This window comes from Elephantulus edwardii, unplaced genomic scaffold (genome assembly GCF_000299155.1).
Source record: "Elephantulus edwardii isolate Elephantulus edwardi_28Jun2011 unplaced genomic scaffold, EleEdw1.0 scaffold00481, whole genome shotgun sequence".
In the NCBI taxonomy this organism is placed as follows: Eukaryota; Metazoa; Chordata; class Mammalia; order Macroscelidea; family Macroscelididae; genus Elephantulus; species Elephantulus edwardii.
Genome location: NW_006400231.1, coordinates 438,980 through 460,403, shown reverse-complemented (window position 1 = coordinate 460,403; position 21,424 = coordinate 438,980). Strand labels below are relative to the sequence as shown.

The 21,424-nt window shown below is 40.6% G+C and overlaps 1 protein-coding gene and 1 pseudogene across 2 annotated transcripts in view; one reads left to right on the top strand and one right to left on the bottom strand.

The window, feature by feature from the left end:
* APBA2 (amyloid beta (A4) precursor protein-binding, family A, member 2) overlaps nt 1-21,424 on the bottom strand; it is a 107,373-nt gene that overhangs the window by 50,552 nt on the left and 35,397 nt on the right. The gene's annotated exons all lie outside the window — the stretch shown is intronic.
* LOC102844083 lies at nt 99-1,193 on the top strand (annotated as a pseudogene).

Below are 21,424 nucleotides of genomic sequence, written 5' to 3'. Positions count from 1 at the left end.
ACGACTGTCGCGTTCCTCCCCCCAGCCCACCACCGTCCGCCGCCTCCGAGCGCGCCCCCTCCTCCGTGAGCGCCCAGGAAATCACCACCGAGAACACCATGCCCCACCCATACCCTGCGCTGACCCCGGAGCAGAAGAAGGAGCTCTCTGACACCGCCCATCGCATCGTTGCTCCGGGCAAGGGCATCCTGGCCGCAGATGAGTCCACTGGAAGCATTGCCAAGCGCCTGCAGTCCATTGGAATCGAGAACACAGAGAAGAACCGCCGCTTCTACCGCCAGCTCATGCTGACCGCCGATGACCGTGTGAACCCCTGCATCGGGGGTGTCATCCTCTTCCATGAGACCCTCTACCAGAAGGCGGATGATGGGCGTCCCTTCCCCCAAGTCATCAAATCTAAGGGTGGTGTTGTGGGCATCAAGGTAGATAAGGGCGTGGTACCCCCTGGCAGGGACTAATGGCGAGACCACCACCCAAGGGCTGGATGGGTTGTCCGAGCGCTGTGCTCAGTACAAGAAGGACGGAGCTGACTTTGCCAAGTGGCGCTGTGTGCTGAAGATTGGAGAGCACACCCCCTCAGCTCTTGCCATCATGGAAAATGCCAACGTGCTGGCCCGTTATGCCAGCATCTGCCAGCAGAATGGGATTATGCCCATTGTGGAGCCTGAGATCTTCCCTGATGGTGACCATGACCTGAAGCGGTGTCAGTATGTAACTGAGAAGGTGCTGGCTGCTGTCTTCAAGGCTCTGAGTGACCACCACATCTACTTGGAAGGCACTTTGCTGAAGCCTAACATGGTAACCCCCGGCCATGCCTGCACACAGAAGTTTTCTCATGAGGAGATTGCCATGGCAACTGTTACAGCACTGCGCCGCACAGTGCCACCCGCTGTTACTGGGATCACCTTCCTGTCTGGAGGCCAGAGTGAGGAGGAGGCATCCATCAACCTCAATGCCATCAACAAGTGCCCCCTGCTGAAGCCATGGGCCCTGACCTTCTCCTATGGCCAAGCTCTGCAGGCCTCTGCATTGAAGGCCTGGGGTGGGAAGAAGGAGAATCTGAAGGCAGCCCAGGAGGAGTTTATCAAGTGAGCCTTGGCCAACAGCCTCGCCTGCCAAGAAAGTACACCCCAAGCGGTCAGGCCGGGGCCGCAGCCAGCGAGTCCCTCTTCATCTCTAACCATGCCTACTAAGTGGAGGTGTTCTAAGGCCACCCCCCTCGAAACTCCAGACCCCAGCGCCCTCTTAGACTTAACACTTGAGAAGAAGGGCCTTATCTGGGGCTTCAGGCTGCTCCTTCCCATCACTCTTGCTGCCCTTGTGATATTGGTGTGTGGTGGCGTCTGTTTGCTAACTCCATCACCTTTTCCAACCCACTGCCAATAAACAACTATTTAAGAGGGGGAAAAAAAAAGTTAGAAATATAAATACTACTTGACCAGCAATTCCACTACTAGGAATATACCCTAAAGAAACCACAACTGCAACCCAAGCAGAAATATGCACATCCACGTTTATTGCTGTATGTTCCACAATAGCAAAGAGATGGAAACAACCCAAGTGCCCATCAACAAACGAATGGAGAGAGAAGCTGTGGTATATTCACACAATGGAATATTATCCAGAACTGAAAAATAAGAAACTCATGAAATATTATACAAAATGTGTCACCCTGGAGCACATTATGCTGAGTGAAATATCTCAGTCACAAAGGGACAAATACTGCATAATGCAGATGTTATAAAACAGGACTGACATCAGGATTGGAGGGGAACAAAGAAAAGAGGGGATAAATAATGTACACTGCATTGAAACAGATGAGGTAAAGAACTGCTTAAAAGGAATATAGGATTAGATAATATATGCATGACAACAATCCAGAATAAGAGCTGCATATTAAAGTGGACTGAATGAGGGGAATTGTACAATAATGGAAGATACTTTTTTTTCCAAAGGAAAAAATCAAACCAAGGTGCAGGGAGGAAAATGTGCAACAATGAATGAGTGGAAAGTCAAGTTCTCTAAAAACTTTCATTAAAATCCCAATTTAAAAAAAAAAGAGGAAAATTCTATGGCTTGTATCAGGTACACCTTAGTGTATAAATGGAAGTCTTTACTCTTTAGCACTTTTGAGGGGTGCCTGACAGTAGATTTTTTTAATGCAACATACCTTTTGATACCTTGACTGCTGGTATCAAGGGTGTTGATTTTAGATCCAAGTAAAATGAAGCTGCTGACAACTTCAATCATTTCTCCTCCTATCATAATGTTGTCTATTGATACAGTGGTGAGGATTTTTGTTTTCTTAATGTTGACTCATTTTGAAGGCTGTAGTTTTTTATCATCTGGAGTAATAGTCATCTGCAGCAAGTCTTCAAGTCCTTTTTACTTTCTGCAGGTAAGATTGTGTCATCAGTATAACATAGGTTGTTGATGAGCATTCCTCCAATCTTGATGCCATATTTTTTCCCATACAGTCCAGCTTCTTGAATGATTTTTTCTCAGCATATCGCTATGAGTCGCAAGTGACTCAATGGCACATAACAACATGAAGAAAGGATAAAGCCATGACCCAGACTTTTCCTGAAACCATAGAGTGTTTCTTTGTTCTGCCCAGACAACCGCTTTTCTTGATTTATAAATAGGTTTCAAATAGGTATATTTAAGTGTTTGGGAGCTCCCATTATTCTTAATGTTATCCACAATTTGTTATAATCCACACAGTAAAATGCCTGAATGTAGTCAATAAAACACAAATGACCACCTTTTGTGGTATTCCCTGCTTTTTGCCAACATCCATCTGACATAAGTCATGGCCTCTTTTGAATCCAGTTTGGATTTCTGGCAGTTTCTTATCATGTACTGTTCCAGTCATTTAAAAATAATCTTAAACAAAATTTTACATGTATGTGAAATACGTGTTACATGAAATGCTAATTACAGTTTACTCTTGCTTTCCAGGATTTCACTATTAAAAAATATGTTCTTTTGTGAAAACACATACATTTTGAACTGCATTTTCAAGTATTTTGCTGTGCTCCCTGTAAGACAGAATAGTTTTTTTGAAGAAAATACGTGTTGTACAAATTGCAAACTCTAGCTTTATCCTGTTTAAATATTTATCCATATTAGAAATCACACTTTGATTGGAGGAAACCCACTTTGTACGAATTTTCCTTTGCACCTCTGTGCTACATACCAGTATGTCCAACTAGAAAGCCATACATTCTTTGTGAAATTAGAGTGGCCTAAGTTTTTAAATACAGCTTTCTCCTGAATTGCAGTGTTTCCATGAAAGAAGGAATAAGCAGTATTGGAAAACCTGTGTGGCATGAATTTTCAACTACACTTCAATCCTACACATCAGTATATTTAAGTAGTAAACCATACATTCTTCAGTGAAATGCACGTTGCATAAAGTGTGATTTTCATTTTTGTCTCCCATTCCAGTTCTTCAATAGTAAAGAATATATTTTTCTGGGAACCCATTGTTGCTCAAGTTTTGAACTGAAGTTTTGTCCTGAATTGCTCTATTTCTATCAAAGAAACAACATGTATTATTGGAAAACTTGTGTGGTATGAAATTTTAACTAGTTTATTCATACACAGCAATATTTAAAAGTAGTAAGCCCTATGTTGGAATCTAGTTTGGAAAGATGTGTGGAATAGCCAGATTCTACAAAGGTGTATTTTCTGGTTTTGTTTGAGGCTTGTGTGTTGAAAGTTTGCTCACAATTGGGTGTGAGCTGACTGGATATGGCCTCGTATTTAAAAAGGTATTTGGCCACCAATTTGGTGCTGGAATCCAGTTTGGAAAGATGTGTGGATCAGTCAGATTCTACAAAGGTGTGTTTTCAGGTTTCAGTTGAGTTAACCTGTGGTTGCTGTGATGCTAAACATTGTGACACTGATGCGATAATGGTTACCCATGGTGGACAGTGTTTGGTGGAGCTCTTAGATTTAAACAGGCTAGGCAACAGGAGTAGCATCCATTTCCAAAATAGCTTGCCTCCGGAAACTCTAAGAACTTAGAGAAACAATGAAAATTATACAAGTGTTCAGGTCTTTCATTCATAGGGTCACTATAAGTCATCTACAACTCTACGGCATTTAACAAAAACAACAACGTGATATTAATGATACTGCTTGATAATTTCCCTACTCTTCGGTTCTTTCTTCTTTTTTTTTTTTTTATAAAATAGAATACGGGTCACCTGCAGTAGCTTTGAAATACTGGAAGACTGTTGTTGTTTATGTGCCGTTGAGTGGCCTGTGAATCATTGGGACCTTATGTACAGCACCTCTGAAGCTTGCCCTGTCTCACGGATTCTGACACATTTACCCCATTGTCCCAGTTACTGTATCAATTTCATCTCATCCATCTTCCTCTCCTGCCCTGTCCCTCCACCCTTCTGAGTATGATGTCCTTCTCTAAGGACCAGTCCCTCCTGGCCACATGACCAAAGTATGTGATACAGAGCTTCAAAATCCCAGCTTCCAAAAAGAAACTTGATTTCATCCTCTCCAAGGCAGATCTGTTTGTTTTCTTGGTGGTCTATGATGTTCAACACTCTTCTTCAGCACCAAAAATCAAAAGCATCAATTCTCTGCCATCCTTAGTCATCATCCAACTCTGTAAAGTATAGCAAGAAATTGTGGAGACAATGGCCTGGAACAGACACACCTTAGTCTCTAGACTGACATTGTTGCTTTTTAGTACTCCGGAGTGGTCAGTGCAATTTGTCTTTTGATTTCCTGACTGTTAGTGCCAAAAGGGTTGACTGTGGAGCCAAACAAGATGTAATTGTTAACAACCTCAATCCATTTATCATGGTGCTGTCAATTGGTCCAGTGGTGAGAATCTTTGTCTTCTTAATGTTGAGCTTCAATCCATATTGAAGACTACAGTCCTTGACTTTCTGCAACAAGCAGTCCAGGTCCTCCTCAGTTTTAGCAAGCAAGTGATCTGTATAATATATTGCTGAATCTTCCTCAAATCCTGATGCCACACTCCTTCTGATAAAGCCCTGCTTCCTGAATAATCTGTTCTGCATATAGGTTGAAAAGGTATGAAGACAGGAAGCATTGCTAATGCACCCCTTTCCTGATTTTGAACCATGCAGAGTTTCCTTGCTCTATTTTGAGGACTGATACACTTTCTAATTTGGAAGGTATTCAATAGCTATAATAAGACTCAAACACATGAACTATGACAGAGATGGTGTGGAACCAGGCCATATTTTATTCTGCTGCAATTGAAGTGACCATGAATGGAAGCCAACTTGACAATCACAAACAAAAGCAGCAAAAGTAGGCTGTATTCGAAAGACAATAGCAAACAGAAAGAAATATTAAGCTGAATCTGCAATCACATGTCTTGGTTGCACTGAGAAAATCTGCTGCCATGGACCTCTCCAGTGTGCTGAAGAGCAACAATGTCAATCTGGAGACAAAGGTACCCCTAATACAGTCTTCTCAATTACTTATTATGCTTCAGAAAGTTGGACAATGACTAAGGATGACAGAAGAAAAATAGATGTCTTTGAGTTGTGGTGCTGAAGAAGAGTCTTGAACATACCATGGACTGCCAAGAAAACAAATAAGTCTGTCTTGGAGAGGGTGAAACCAAGTCTCTCCTTGGAGGCTAGGATTTTGAAGCTGTGACTCACTTTGGACACATAACCAGAAGAGACTGGTCCTTGGAGAACATAATGCTCAAAAGGGTGGACAGACAGTGTAGGAGAGGGTGACCCTGAATGAGATGGATTGATACAGTAACTGGGTCAATGGGGGTTGGTGTGTCGGAATTAGTGAGACTGGTTCAGGACAGGGAAGGGTTCAGAGCTGCTGTACATAGGGTGTATATACATCGCAGGTGACTAAATGGCACATAACATACTATGACACATTTGGAAGAAGGAATGGCATCCAATTCCTAAATAACAAGCCTCCGGAAACTCTTTGAACTTTGATAAATGTTGATAGCTGTAGAGGGGCTTCAGGCCTTTTTTTCATAGGGTTGTTATGAGTCATCCTTGACTTGAAGGGAATCAACAACAACAACAACAACAACAACAGTGTCAAGAGTGTTGATTCTAGAGCCAAACAAGCTGAAATTGTTAACAACCTCAATCTCTTCTCCATCTATCATGGTGCTAATAGGCCCAGTGATGAGAATCTTTGTTTTCTTGATGTTGAGATTCAATTAATATTGAAGACTAGAGTCCTTGACCTTCCGCAGTCAACACTTCAGGTCCACCTCAGTTTTGTCAAACAAGGTTGTGTCATCTGCATAACACAGGTTAATGATGATGTCACATTCCTCCTCATATGTACATCCTCCTGAATTATCTGTTTTGCAGATTAAAATACAGATAGAAAAGGTATGAAGATAGGAAGCATCCATGATGCATTTCTGTCTTAATTTTGAACCTTGCTCTGTTCTAGCAACTGTTTCCGAGTATAACTTTTACATGAGCACAACCAAGTGTTCTGTAGAATATATAATTATACTGATGGCCTTGAGGGCATTTATCTGAGTATAGGAAAAGAGGATACAAAAGCAAATACTTGGACCTGCTGTTGTTGTTATGTGCTGTCAAATCACCTGAGAACCATAGTGACCCTATGCACAGCAGCACTGAACCCTGGCCTGTCCTGAGCCAGTCTCACTAATTCTGACACAGCAACCCCCATTGACCCAGGCACTGTATCAATCCATTTCATCTAGGCTCTTCCTCTCCTGCGCTGTCCCTCCACCTTTCTAAGCATGATGTTCTTCTCCAAGGACCAATCTCTCCTGGCCATGTGCCCAAAGTATGTGAGATGGAGCTTCAAAATCCTAGCCTCCAAGGAGAAACTTGGTTTCATCCTCTCCAAGACAGACTTATTTGTTTTCTTGGTAGTCCATGGTATGTTCGAGACTCTTCTCCAGCACCACAACCTGAAGGCATCAATTCTTCTTCTATCATCCTTAATCACTGTCTAACTCTCTGAAGCACAACAAATAATTGCCAAAACTGTGGGCTGGATTAGGCACATCTTAGACTCTAGACTGATACTGTTGCTTTTCAACACTCTGGAGAGGTCCCTGACAGCAAATTTTCCCAATGTAATTTGTATTTTTATTTTCTGACTGCTGGTACTGAGAATGTTGATTGTGGAGCCAAACAAGCTGTAACTGTTAACAACCACAATTTCTTCTTCATCTATCATGGTTCTGCCACTTGGCCCAGTGGTGAGAATTTTTGTCTTCATGATGTTGAACCTCATTCCATATTGAAGACTATAGTCCTTGACCTTCTGCAGCAAGTGCTTCAGGTCTTTTTCCGTTTCAGCAAGTAAGGTTGTGTCATCTGCATAATGCAGGTTGTTGATGAGTCTTTCCCCAATCTTGATGTCACACTCCTCCTCATAAAGCCCTGCTTCCCTAATAATATGTTCTGCATACAGACTGAAAAGGTATGGGGATAGGATGCACCCCTGACACACTCCTTTCCTGATTTTGAACTATGCAGTGTTTCCCTGCCCTGTTCTGAGGACTGCTTCCTGGTCCAAGAATAGGTTTTGCATAAGCACAATCAAGCTAAAGGAACTAAAGAACAAATTCAAGCCACAAGTTGTAATGCTTAAGGATGCTATGGGTAGAATATTGAATAATTTAGGAAATATTAAAATAACATGGAAGGAGAATACAGAGTCATTGTACCAAAACGAAGTGACTGATACAAAAGAATTTCATGATACAACACATGATCAAGAGGCAATGATGATGGAGGAGGAAGTTTAGGCTGCTCTGAAGGACTTGGAAAATAATAAAGCCCCAGGAATTGATGGAATACCAATTGACATATTTAAACAAACTGATGGTGCCCTGGTTGTGCTCACCAAGTTGTGTCAAGAAATCTTGAGGGAAACTATTAGCCATCTGACTGGAAGAGATCCATATTTATTCCCATTTAAAAAAAAGGTGACTTGATAAAGAGTGTGAAAATTATTGAACATCACGAGTATCACACACTAGCCAAATCCTACTGACAATTATCCAGAAAACACAGGAACAATTCATTGACGGAAAACTACCAGAAATACAAGCTGGGTTTAGAAGAGGTTGTGGCACTAGAGATACTATTGCCAATGTTAGAGAGAACTTGGCAGAAAGCAAAGAGTGCTAGAAGAACGTCTACCTATGTTTTATTGACTATTCAAAGAGACATTTGACTGTGTGGATCACAACAAAGTGTGGCTAACTTTGAGGAAAATGAGAATCCCAGAACTGGGACCTGCAGTTAAAGAAAGAAAGAATTAAAAAAAAAAAACACACCAAAAAACACCTCACAGTCCTTACAAAGTGGTAGTATGAATCATCTTGGTAGAGTGAGTAAGCTATGGGCTGATAATCAAACAGTACATGATTTGAATCTACCAGCTGCTCCATGGGAGAAATACGGGTCTTGTCCCCCTAGGTTTATCGCCTACAAAACTCAGCAGAGGATTTCTATGAGTCAGAACCAACTGATGGCAATGAACTTATTGATGCATTACAAATTACTTTAAAACTTAAATTCTCAGCATTAGTCAAGGCAGGCTGTTGGTCAAAGATTAATATCTTGTCATGTGGGCCTTACAAAAGGCTAGATTGTGAAATATCCACTTGGTTTCCTCAAGCTAGTTAACAAGAAAGGAAAAAAACGTGTGAAAGGCAGAAGTCACAGTCTTCTGGCAACCTGCTCTGCTGTATTCCATTTGTCAGAAAAAAGTCAGTAAGCAGGAGGTCAGCTATGGGTTGGTTCTGACTTCAGGGAACAGAGCAATAGCAGCTCTCAGAGAGAGGCTGTTCACAAAGGTGCAAGTGCCCAAATGCTCAGGTGGGACCTGTCTAGAGGAGGCCTAGACATCTCCATAGTGCTGCCCTCTGAGTCAACAACCAGGCTGACAGCAACAAGCACCCACAGTTCCCAGAGTGCAATCTCAGAACAACTTCCCAGGGCTCTTAGAGGAACAATAATTCTAGGTCAGAGGCAAGGGATATTTCAGAAGATCCTGACATAACTAGTCAGGCCAGAAAGCAAGGAAGTTATCTAACTTAGAATCACTTTGGTGGACATTAACCAGGATTTGAAACAGATTAGATTATTGAATGACTAATCTTCATTCATTCATTTGTTTATTAATGAGTAATTTTCATTCATTCATTCATTCATTCATTCATTTATGACTGTGTAGATTGAAGAGTCAATCTAATAAGCACCAATAAAGATAACAGGTACAATTCACCGACACCAAATCAAAAAAGCCAAACCAGTGCCCTGAACCAACTCCTAGGTACAGGGACTCCTGAAGCATCCTGAGTGACTAGTTTTAAACCTCCAGGCCTCACCTCAGTGTATTTGCTTGTTGTCAGCAAGTCTGCACATTGAAACAGCAACTAAATTGAGACCAAGAGCTCCCAGTGATAGAACAGAGCCTCACTGGTAATTTTTGGATACTATTAGGGGAACAACTTAATAATTTGAAAAAAAAAATTAGAAGAAATCAACCATTTTTCTCCTAAGGATTTTTCCCCCTTAAAGGAACTGTCATTTAGATTGTAACAATAGAGTCGAGGAGACAACGTTTCTCTGTATAGAAGACATCTAGCTAATAAATGAATAAATAATGTCATTGATGTTGTTATGTGCCGTTGAATCGATGGCGACTCACAACGACCCTATGCAAAATAGCTCTAACCCCTGTCCTATCCTCACCCAGTCTCACTGTCTCTGACACACCTGCCTCTATCATCTCAGTCACTGTGTCAATCCTTCTCATCCAGGGTCTTCCTGTCATGTTCTGCCCATCCAAATTTCCAAGCACATTGTCCTTCTTCAAGGACTGGTCATTAGCATATAACTATTATGCAACCTCTAATCAATTAATGAAACAGAATACTCTGGTAGTCTAGTGAATAAGGAGCTGTGCTGCCAACCAAAAGGCTGGTTCAAATCCACCAGGGTGGAGGGACAACGCAGGAGAGGAAGACCTCAGATGAGATGGACTGACACAGCAACTGAGGGAATGTGGGGAGGTGTAAGTGTGTCAGAGACAGTGAGACCGGCTCAGGGTAGGACAAACTTCAGAGATGTTGTATATGGGGTTGTTATGAATTGCAGGTGACTTGACAGCCACAACAACAACAAAATAAAGAAACCCAGAAAGTGAGGGCATGTGGAACTCTAACAACCACTCTCAGTGTATGGACCTTATTGGGATTCCCATCCAAACAAACTCTCATCTGGGGAAGGTGGACACTAGATATTTGATTATACAAAGAAAGGATTGTGAGCTTGATTTTAGATGCAAAAACAATGCGACTGCTTTTAACAGAATTTCTCACTTTCAGAGATAAAAAATGAAATATTTAAACATTAAACATGATTTAAGGTCTGAGATTTGTTTTAGAATAATACAGGGAAAGGGTATAAATTAGTAACACTGGGCAAGAGTGGGTAAAGTTGGTGAGGTCCATTATTATATGCTGTATTTATTTGCTATTTTTAGAAAAATAAAAGAGTGAGTAATTTGGGGGGGGGCAAAGATTTTGAAGTACCATCTCATGTACTTTGGGCATGTAGCCAGGAGGGACAAGTCCTTGGAGAAGAACATCATGCTTAGAAGGGTGGAGGGACAGCTCAGCAAAGGAAGACCCTGGATGAGATGGATTGATACAGTGACTGGATATAAGGGGGTAGGTGTGTCAGAGACAAAGAGCAGCTTGGTTTCATCCTCTCCAAGAGACATGTTAGTTCTCTTGGGCGTTCATGGTAAGTTCAATACTTTTTTCCAGCACCAAAACTAAAAGCTTCAATACATTGTTTCACACTATCCTTTATTCACATTGTAAAACTGTTCTCTTTTAAAAAAATAAAGTAAAAATATACCTTTAAAAAAACGGGCCATTTTTAAAGTTGCTTTTTTTTTTTTGCAAATGTTATAGTCCTTAATTACTGTAATTTTGCACCTGTTGTGTTATTTTTGCCAACTATGTCTCCCAGGTATGTGAGGATTTCCTGCAGAAGCACTAGCTTGCATCCTTTGGAAATGGAGGCAGCACAGCTGGAAAGAACTCACCTAGATTGTACAACATGTGCCTTACTTGTCATATTTCCTCAATGCAATCAGACATGAGAAAGACAAACATACTAGAAAACCGAGAGAACAAGAGAGAAAACAGCCACCGTCAATCTTATTTATGGCTGGTACAACTGTATGCCAGAAGCGGGGTGGGGGGAAGCAAAACCCAAGGGAATGATTTACAATCTATTGGAAAACAATGACAGAGTTCATTAAAATAGCTGTCTCAATTTTGGTATGTACAAAATCAATTATTGTCTTTCTACCTACATCTAGCAGCAAGTGAGAAAAACCAAGGGAAAGAAAGTAGCATTTACAAAACCAGTAAAATGAGGAATATGCTAAGACATGTAGTATTGATAGTGCACTTATGAATAAAGCTATGGGTAAACATAATATTGAATAAGTAGAATGATAAATCATTATTTGACTTTCTTACTCTCTCTTATTGCCATGCAAGCAGGAATTGACTGATAGTTAACCTTTCAATGGGTTTTTGGAGGCTACAAATAGCATGGAGAAGATTGCCCGTTTTCCTCACATGGAGCTACTAGTGAATTTGAACTGCCAGAAAGGTCACTGTTGGGTTAGCAGCACAACTCCCAAAGACTACATCATCAGTTAAACACATCATGAATTCCCAGGGAATAAAGCAGCTTTTCCCGGCACATTAGTAGACAAATCAGTGTTGTTGTTAGGTGCTGTCGAGTCCAGTCCAATCCGCAGCCATCCTATGAACAACCCTGTCCTATCCTGTGGCATCTTCACACTTCTGACACATTAGAGCCCATTGCAGCAGTCACCCTGTCAGTCCACCTGGTCGAGGGTCTTCCTCTCCTCAGACACCTCAGCCTTTCTGAACATCATGTCCCTCAAGGAACAGCGCCCCCTAGCAACATCTCCGAAGTATGTCAGGCGAAGCCTCATCATCTTTGCCCCCAAAGAACACTGGCTGGCTGCACCTTCTCCAACACATATTTGATTGTTCTTTAGGAAGATCAAGGGATGTTCAAGGCTCTTCTCCAACATGACAGCTCAAAGGCATCAATTCTTCTTTCATCCTTATTCATTATCCAGCTGCTCATGCCTGAATCAGAGGCACCTTAGTCCTCAAATTGACACCATTACTTCTCAAATATTTGGTGGTGGTTGTTATTGTTATGTGCCATCAAGTCCCCTGTTACCCATAGTGACCCTATATACAGCAGTTCTGAACTCTGCCCTGTCTTGAGCTAATCTCACTAATTCAGACACACCAACCCCCATTACCCCAGTCACTGTATCAATCCATCTCATCCATGGTCTTCCTCTCCTGTGCTGTCTCTCCACCATTTCAAGCATGATTTCCTTCTCTAGGGACCAGTATTTCCTGGCCACGTGTCTAAAGTATGTGAGATGGAGCTTCAAATTCCTAGCCTCCAAGGAGAAACTTGGTTTCACCCTCTCTAAGACAGATCTGTTTTTTTGGCAGTCCGTGGTATTATGTATATATAAGACTCTTCTCTAGCATCTCAAAGGCATCAACTCGTCTTCTGTCATCCTTAGTCATCTCTGAAGCACAACAAGTAATGTGAAGACCTTGGCCTGGATTAGACGCACCTTAGTCTCTAGACTGACATCATTGCTTTTCAGCACTCTGGAAAGGTCCCTGACAGCAGATTTTCCCAGTGCAATTCATCTTTTCCTGACTGCTGGTATTAAGAGTGTTGACTGTGGAGCTGACCAAACTGTAACTTTTAAACAACCTTAATCTTTTCTCCATCCATCATGGTTCTTCCAGTTGGCCCAGTGGTGGGAATCTTTGTTTTCTTGATGTTGAGCTTCAATCCATATTGAAGACTATTGTCCTTGGGCTTCTGCAGCAAGCGCTTCAGGTCTTTTTCAGTTTCAGCAAGCAAGGTTTTGTCATCTGCATAATGTAGGTTGTTGATGACTCTACTTCCAATCCTGATGCCACATTTCTCCTCATAAAGCCCTCCTTCCCTAATGATCTGTTCTGCATATAGCTTGAAAAGATATGGGGAAAGAATGCATCCCTGACACACTCCTTTTCTGATTTTGAACCACATTGTGTTTCCCTGCTCTGTTCTTAGGATTGCTTCCTTGTTCAAGTATAGGTTTCACATAAGCACAATCAAGAGTTCTGGGATTCCAATTTTCCTCCAAGAGTTCTGGGATTCCAATTTTCCTCCAGTTTAGCCACAAATTCTTGTGATTCACACAGTCAAATACCTTTACATCATCAACGAAACACAGATAGATATTCCTTTGGTACTCTCTGCTTTCTGCCAACATCCATCTGACATTGGCAGTAATGTCTCTAGTGCCACGATCTCTTTGCAGACTTTCTCAGAGCAATACATTTCCGGATTTCCTGGCTGCTGGTATCAAGGGTATTAATTGTCCATCCAAGTAAGATGAGTTTGTTGACAGTTTCAACCTTTTCTCCATCTATTATGATGTTGCCTATCAGTCTGGTGTAAGAATTTTTGGTTTTTTGACGTAGAGATGCTATCAGTATTGAAGCCTGTATTCTTTGATCTTTTACAACAAGTGCTTCAAGTCCTCCTCACTTTCAGCAAGCATGATTGTGTCATCTGCATAACTCAGATTATTGATCAGCCTTCCTCCAATCTTCATAGAGTACAGCTTCTTGAATAATTTTCTTACACAGATTAAATAGGTATGGAGAGAGAATACAACCCTGATGCACTACTTTCTTAATTTTAAACCATGTAGTGTTCCCCTGCTTTGCTCACACACCAGCCTCTTGTATACGTCTAGGTTTCACATGAGTACCATAAAGTGTTCTGGGATTTGCATTCTTCTTGTTACACATAACTTGTTCCATATAGTCAAACACCATTGCACAGTCCATAAATCATAAATAGACATTCTTCTGGTATTTTCTACTTTCAGCCAGGATCCATCTGACATCAGCAATGGAAGTTCCCTATCTATGTACTGTTCTAGCCTTTTCTGAATGATTTTCAGCAGCAGTATTTTGCTTACATATGATATTAATGATTTTGTTCAATGGTTTCCACATCCTCTTGGATCACCTTTCTTGGGAATCAGAACAAATATGGGCACCTTCCAATTAGCTAATCCTCTAAATTTCCTGGCATAGACAAAGCAGTGCAGTAGATCCCAAACAGATCCAAACAGCCAGGATAATTTAAAGTACAATAAAGATAGCATTTCAGCCTCTATGGAAAAGATTCATGAAATAGTTCTGGCCACAGTTAGGTATATATTTGATAACCAATGATTTATAGAAGAAAATGACTAAATCCTTACAAAGACCCACTCAGATGAAATTCTACATATGTCTAATACTTACATGTTTTAAAATAAAATCACAATAGGTCTAAATGAAAATTTTATAATTTAAAAAATAATCTTAGGAGTGTGACAATTGTACCAAGAATGAAAAGCTCAACCTTAAGAGAAAAAGGTGCATTAAATGTTCAACAAAGTAAAACATATATTATAAAAACTTAAATGATAGAGTAAGTTGGGAAAGCATTTGCAGTATAAATTAAAGGCTCATTTCCTTTACATGTCCAGAATAGTACAAATTCGTAAGAAACACCAAGACTCCAACAGAGCTATTAGTGAAGGAAATCAACAGGCAATGCACAAGGAAAGAAATACTACAGTTTATAGACATATGAAAGGGTGTTTAGTTTCATTTAAGATGAAAAATATGCATGGTCAATGAGCAAGGCGCTTGTCTTCATCCGTCGTTCAAGGGCTAAGATAAAACAATCAGCTCACTGCCTAATCTCAAGCACAGCCAAGGTAAGTATAACTGACCTTGTCTTTGAAAAGGGATATTTGGCAATGTCATCTGATAGATGGTATCCCAGCTGGTTTCTAGCACAATCCATCAATGTTGACACACACAGAGTCTGTTATACTGCTAAATCTAGGGATTGCTTCTATCAGAGAACCCACACAAACATGTCACAAGAATGTTCCCTGCTTCACTGGTCAGAATTATGTCCTACAAAACAGAATTCTCTGCAGTCACTTGTGGACCTTCTATCAGAAAGAATATCAATCCTTATGGGAAGAGACCATCCATAGCAGAATGCCTAGTTGGTTTGAACCAGCGAGTATCAGGCCAGCAGTCTGACACATAAAGCATTGTGGCACCAGTGCTCAAAAGCAATCAATGAAAGCCCTCAACAGAAAACTGTCCAATAGAATGGGACAAGGCAAGCTCCCTAGGCTGGAAGGCACAGCTGTCACAGTAGACTGGAGCATGACAACGTCTGAAAATATGGGGCAGGGATGGAAAGTGCTTTGTTCTATGCAAATGGTCACTGTGAGATGAGCTGACTCAGTGACAACAACAGGTGTTTATTCTCGTCAATGCAGGAAATTTCCAGAAAGATCCACAAGAAATTTAATAATGCCTTTCATTAAAGACAAGAACTAGGGGAGATGGACAGCAGAGATTTCAAGAGTAGGATTCATTCTTAACTGGTAGACTTATCAAAAGCACTATTGTGAAAAGAAAAAAAAACACAAAAAAACACACAAGCAAAACCCTCTACTAGTGAGTAAGCATGTCTGCTTAAGGACTAAGGTGCACTTGAGCCAAATCATGGTGTTTTCTGCTACTTCCTGTGAATTTGAAGTTGTACAATGGAGAAGAAAACAAAAGATTTGGTGCTTTTGAATTCTGGTTTTGGAGGAGAATATTGACTATAAGAACTGCTAAAAGAACAAACAAATCTGTCTTGAAGAAAATGTAATTAGAGTGCTTCTTACAAGCAAGTATGGTGAAACTTCATCACAGTTACTTTATGCATATTTTCAGGAGGAGCCCATCCTTAGACAGAGATATCTTGCAGGGAAAGTTAAAAGGTCTGCAAAAGAGAGAAATATCCTCAAGTGGATAAGATGATACAGTGACCACCTCGATGGGCCTGAGCATGACAGACACCATGAAGATGGTGCAGGATGGGGGTGGAGGACAGATTTGCAGTGCAGAGGGTTACTATGAGACAGTTTCACCACTGCTGCCTCTAAGGAGCACGTTGGTTGCACTTCCTCCGAGGAAGGCTTGTTTCTTCTTTTGGCAGTCCACTTTGGTTGTTAAGTGCCACTGAGATGACTACAATTCATAGTGACCCCAGGAATGATGGCTCTGAACCTTTCTTGTGCCATCTTCATCATCTCAGACACACTCAAGCCCACTGTTAGTCACTGTGTCAATTCATATCCTTCACTGACTCTCCACATTTCCAAACATGATACCCGGTTCCAAGGACTGGCCCCTCCAAACAACATGGCTAGATGTATGAGACAGAGTTTTACTATTCTTACTTCCATGTAGCAGCTTGGTTGCACCTTTATCAAGACAATCTTGTTTGTTCATTTGGTAATCTGTGGGATACTCATACCTTCTCTAACACTACAGCTCAAAGGTATCAATTCTTCTGTCACTCTTATTAATTCTACAACTTAGAGATGCATATCAAGTAATTGACAAAGTCACAGCTTGGATCAGGTTCACCATAGTCTTTGAACAGAAACCATAGTAATTCATAACTTTAGAGAGGTCTCTGAAAGAAGAAACCATTTCCTGGCTACTGGTGCCAAAGGTGCTCATTGTGAATTGAAACAAAATTAAATCATTGACAATTTCTGTCTTTTCTCCATCTGATATGTCGTTGCCTACTGGCTTGGTGTTGAAGACTTTTGTTTACCTGATGTTGAGATGTTACTCATATTGAAGGCCATAGTCTTTGATCTTCTGCAAAAGTGTTTCAAGCCCTCCTCATTTTCAGCAAGTATGGTTATGTCATCTGCAAAATGCAGGTTGTTCATGAGTGTCTCTCTGATCCTGATGCCATGTCTTCTTAACAAAATTCAGCTTTTCAAATTACTTGTTTAGTATATAGATTGAAGAGGTATGGAGAAGGGATACAAGTCTAACTCACACCTTTCTTGATTTTAAATCATGCAGTGTTCCCTTGCTCTGTTCAGTCACCGGCTTCTTGGTATCACATGAGCACAATTAACTCCATGACTAAAGAGATGTAAATAAAAACAGTAATGAGATATCATCTCATCCCAGTAACAACAGGCAGTTCAACAAAATAAAAATAGTAAATTCTGGAAAGAGTATACGGCAAATGGAATGCTCATATACTGCTAATGAGAATGTAAAATGGTGAAATCATGATGGAAAGCAATTTGATACTTCCTTAGAAAGTTGAGAACAGAAGTATCATTTAATCCTGCAATCCTATTTCTAGGTATATATCCCAAAGAAATAAGAACTGCAACACAAACTTATTAATACCCATGCTTATTGCAGCATTATGTAGAATGGCAAAGAAACAATCCAAATAGTCTTTAACTATTAGCTAAAGGAATTGTGGTACATTCAAACAATGGGGTATGGTGCATCACTAAAAAGTATTAAGAATATTTTAAATCCTGCACTACATGGATGAATCTAGAACAAATTATGTTGAGTCAGTCCAAAAGAACAATCATAGATTAAGAACACTGTTGTAAAAAGATAAGGAAAAGTTTGCACACAGAATCAATCTTGGAAGGATAACAGTCATGAGAAAGCAAAAAGAAAAGAGTGAAAACTAATAAAAGGATAATCTTGGAGAAAGAAAAGATAATACACAGTTAGGGCTTGATTAGACATTGTAATGAAACAGTACATGAATCAATGTCAATTAACGTCATTAGAAAAAATATCTATGAATGATTGTATGAGAAACCAATCTGAAATATAAACAAAATCTAATATGTGAAAGCTTTATTCCTTCTAACGGAAAATTGCATAATTCTGTATTAAAAGTATTCAAAAGGATAACTTAGCTCTGGCAGCTTAGAGATAAGGGGTTGCACTTTCAACGCAAAGGCAAATGATTCAAATCCACCAGATGTGCGATCTCTTCCAGTGTAATTTGATGACTCTGAAAACCTGCTAGAGGGTCAGCTACATATCAGTTCTGACTTGACCAGTACATAAAACAACAGCAACAACCCCTATTCCTGCTAGCTTAAAATGACATAATTCTTTCTAAAAAGCCCAGAGCACAGTCACTTTGGTTTTCCTAACCCTCTCACCTAGACCCACAGGTTCACTTTACCCTTGTCCTGCCAACAGCATCGAGTTGTGCTCATGCCCTCTCACAGTCCGCAGAGGAGGTGCGAGCTGTCCTCACCCTAGAAGTCTAAGTGAAACAGGTTTGAACCAAATTGCTCATATGAAGAGCAAATTAAGGTCCTTTGACTTGATCATTATGTTATTTGTGGTGGTGGTTAGATGCTATCAAGCTGAGTGACTCAGTGACCCTATGAACAACAGTCCTATCTATCTAACTCTGTCCCATCATGTGCCATCCTCATCACTGTAAGAATCTGTAAAGAAGGAAGTATGAGGGACAAGTTCAATACAGGTCTGGAAGTCCAGAAACTGGGGTGTCCACAATGCACTGGACAAATTTGCAAAAGATCTACTAAGTGCTAAAAGCCAAAGTTGTCATTTTGAGGATGAAGTGTACATGGCTTAAGCCATTGTATTTTCTTTTGTTTCATATACATGTAAAAGCCAGACAGTGTCTAAGGAGAAGCAGAGCAAAGAATGGATGTCTTTCTACTACAGTGCTGAGGAAGACTGACTAGGCCAAAGACCATTTTGGTTTAAGAGCCTCATGTTTCCAGGAGTTGACACTCTTGCAATCTCATCAGTGAAAGTTCTAGTGTCACCTCAAAGATAACACCCAGATATTAGAGCCACTGCCTGAATTCTGGTGCACAGTATGGATTACACTCTCCCATCAAGACAGATTACCAGCCAGAACTGTCCTAACCATGAGCAGAGCCTCACAACACAGCTCATAGGCCATTCTGTAAGTTACCAGGAGAAAAGAGTCAGAAAGCTGATTTCAAATTCTTATGCAGAACTCTTTAACTCTTTCCATGGGAATATTTGCTTTCCTACAAAAAGGTAGTGAAACATTTTACTTTCTCTCTTCATCTTCCTGCCTGGAATAGACAACGATGTCTACAACCATGCAGAGATTATGGAACAATGAAATGGCAGCTTAGAAGAGAAGGCCAAGAGAAACAGAAATGTTGATCCTGACATCACAAGGCCACTGAGCCTCCAGCCATTCATTCACTTCTAAACTTCTTTAAGCAAAACTAGTATTTCCCTATGTCTACATGCTAAACTTAAATGGGCATTTTGTTACTTGTAGCCAAATGCATTCCTACATTCATGATGTTGTGTGCCCTAGAGTTGGAACCAACTCATAGCTGACTCTTAGCCAGGTTTTCAGAGGCTGTAAATTGCACAGGAAGAGACTTCTCATCTTTACCCCATGGGTCAATTCTTTGGGTAGACAGCATAGCTCATTTCTCACTAGGTCACCAGAGCTCCCTAAACTCATGATGGTGTTTAATCTTTATGATTTTCTGTTCCTTCTGTTGAAATTTTTTGGCTTGTGAAGGCTCTGTTGAATATAAAATTTTCTAATACCATGGTATGTGCTATTACTTTGTCTCTATATTTGCAATTAAGTCAAAGAGTTTCTCTCTTATTGTTTGTTGTCGTTGTTATGTGCCATTGAGTCGTTTGCAACTCATAGCGACCCTATGTACAAGAGCTCTAAATGCTGTTCTATCCTGTGCCAACCTCGCCATCCCAAACACACTTATTCCCACCAGAATCGATCACAGAATCACTCCATCTCATCGAAGGGCTTCCTCTCCTTCGCCGCCCCTCCACTCTGCCAAACATGATGTCCCTCTCCAATGACCAGTCCCTCCTTGCAACATGCCCAAAGTATCTCAGACGAAGCTTCAGAATCCTTGATTCCGAGGAGCAGTCCAGCTTCACCTTCTCCAGGACAAACCTGTTTGTTCTCCTAGCAGTCCATGGTATATTCAACACTCTTCTCCAGCACCACAGCTCAAAGGCATCAATTATCTTTCTATCAACCCTTTTCACTGTCCAACTATCTGATGCATACCTTTTCAATCTGTAAGCAGAACAGATCATTCGGGAAGCAGGGCTTTATGGGGAGGAGTGTGGCATCAAGATTGGAGAAATACTCATTAACAAACTACATTATTCAGATAACATAACCTTGCTTGCTGCAACTGAAAGAGCCCTGAAGCTTGCTGCAAAATGTCACGGACTGTAGTCTTCAATATGGATTGAAGCTCAACATCAAGAAGACAAAAATTCTCACCACTGGGCCAATTGGCAGCACCATAATACATAGAGAAGAGACTGAGGTTAACAGCTACAGGTTTGTCAGTTCCACAATCAACACTCTTAATACGAGCAATCAGGAAATCAAAAGATGAATTGCAGCCTTCATTCTGCACTCCTGTCATGACAATAATACCTAACCACCTATCCCTTTGAAACAGTTGTTTCAATGCAGTATACATTATTTATCCCACCTTTCTCAATCTACAACCAACCCTGATGTCAGTCCTGTTTTACAACAGTGGCATTATGCAGTATTTGTCCTTTTGTGACTAAGATATTTCACCCAGCATAATGTCCTCCAGGGTCACCCATTTTGTATTTCATGAGCTTTTTTTTTTTTTTGTAAAAGTCATCAAACTTTTATTAAAGTGTCCTTTACACCATAGTATTCTTAATGCAATCAGGATAGAAGCTAAGACATATAGACTAATAAATAACTTAATGTCTTACAATGGATATCTGCTGTGGTTGCACATAATCAAAATTATTATCTGCCCAACAGATGGGTACTATGCCAGTTGGATAAAACTTGTAGTTGAACAGCTTTTGAGAAAATGGCTGGATATCAGAGAAGAATTTTTTGTCATCTATTTCCCATGAAATAACTGAAATACTTTGGTTTTCAATTGCAAAGACTAAAGTAATTTAGAATACACTTCTTTTTTTTATTTCCATTCATTCATTGTTGCACTTTTCTCCCCTCTCCCCCCTCCCCCCTAGTGCACTACCTTCTTGGAAAAGTAAAAGAAAAATTCTTTCATTGTCCTACAATCCCTCCCCCCAGGTCCACTCCACTATACAGCCTTTGCTCTGGACTCCTGTCATGACAAAAATACCTAATAATTTTCCCTCTTAAACAGTTTCCTCCCTCATCTGTTTCAATGCAGTATATATTATTGAACCCATCCTTCTTAGTCTCCTCCCAACCCCGAGGTCAGTCCTGCTTTACAGCAGTGGCACCATGCAGTATTTGTCCTTTTGTGACTGAGATACTTCACTTAGTATAATGTCCTCCAGAGTCACCCATTTTGAATAATATTGAAT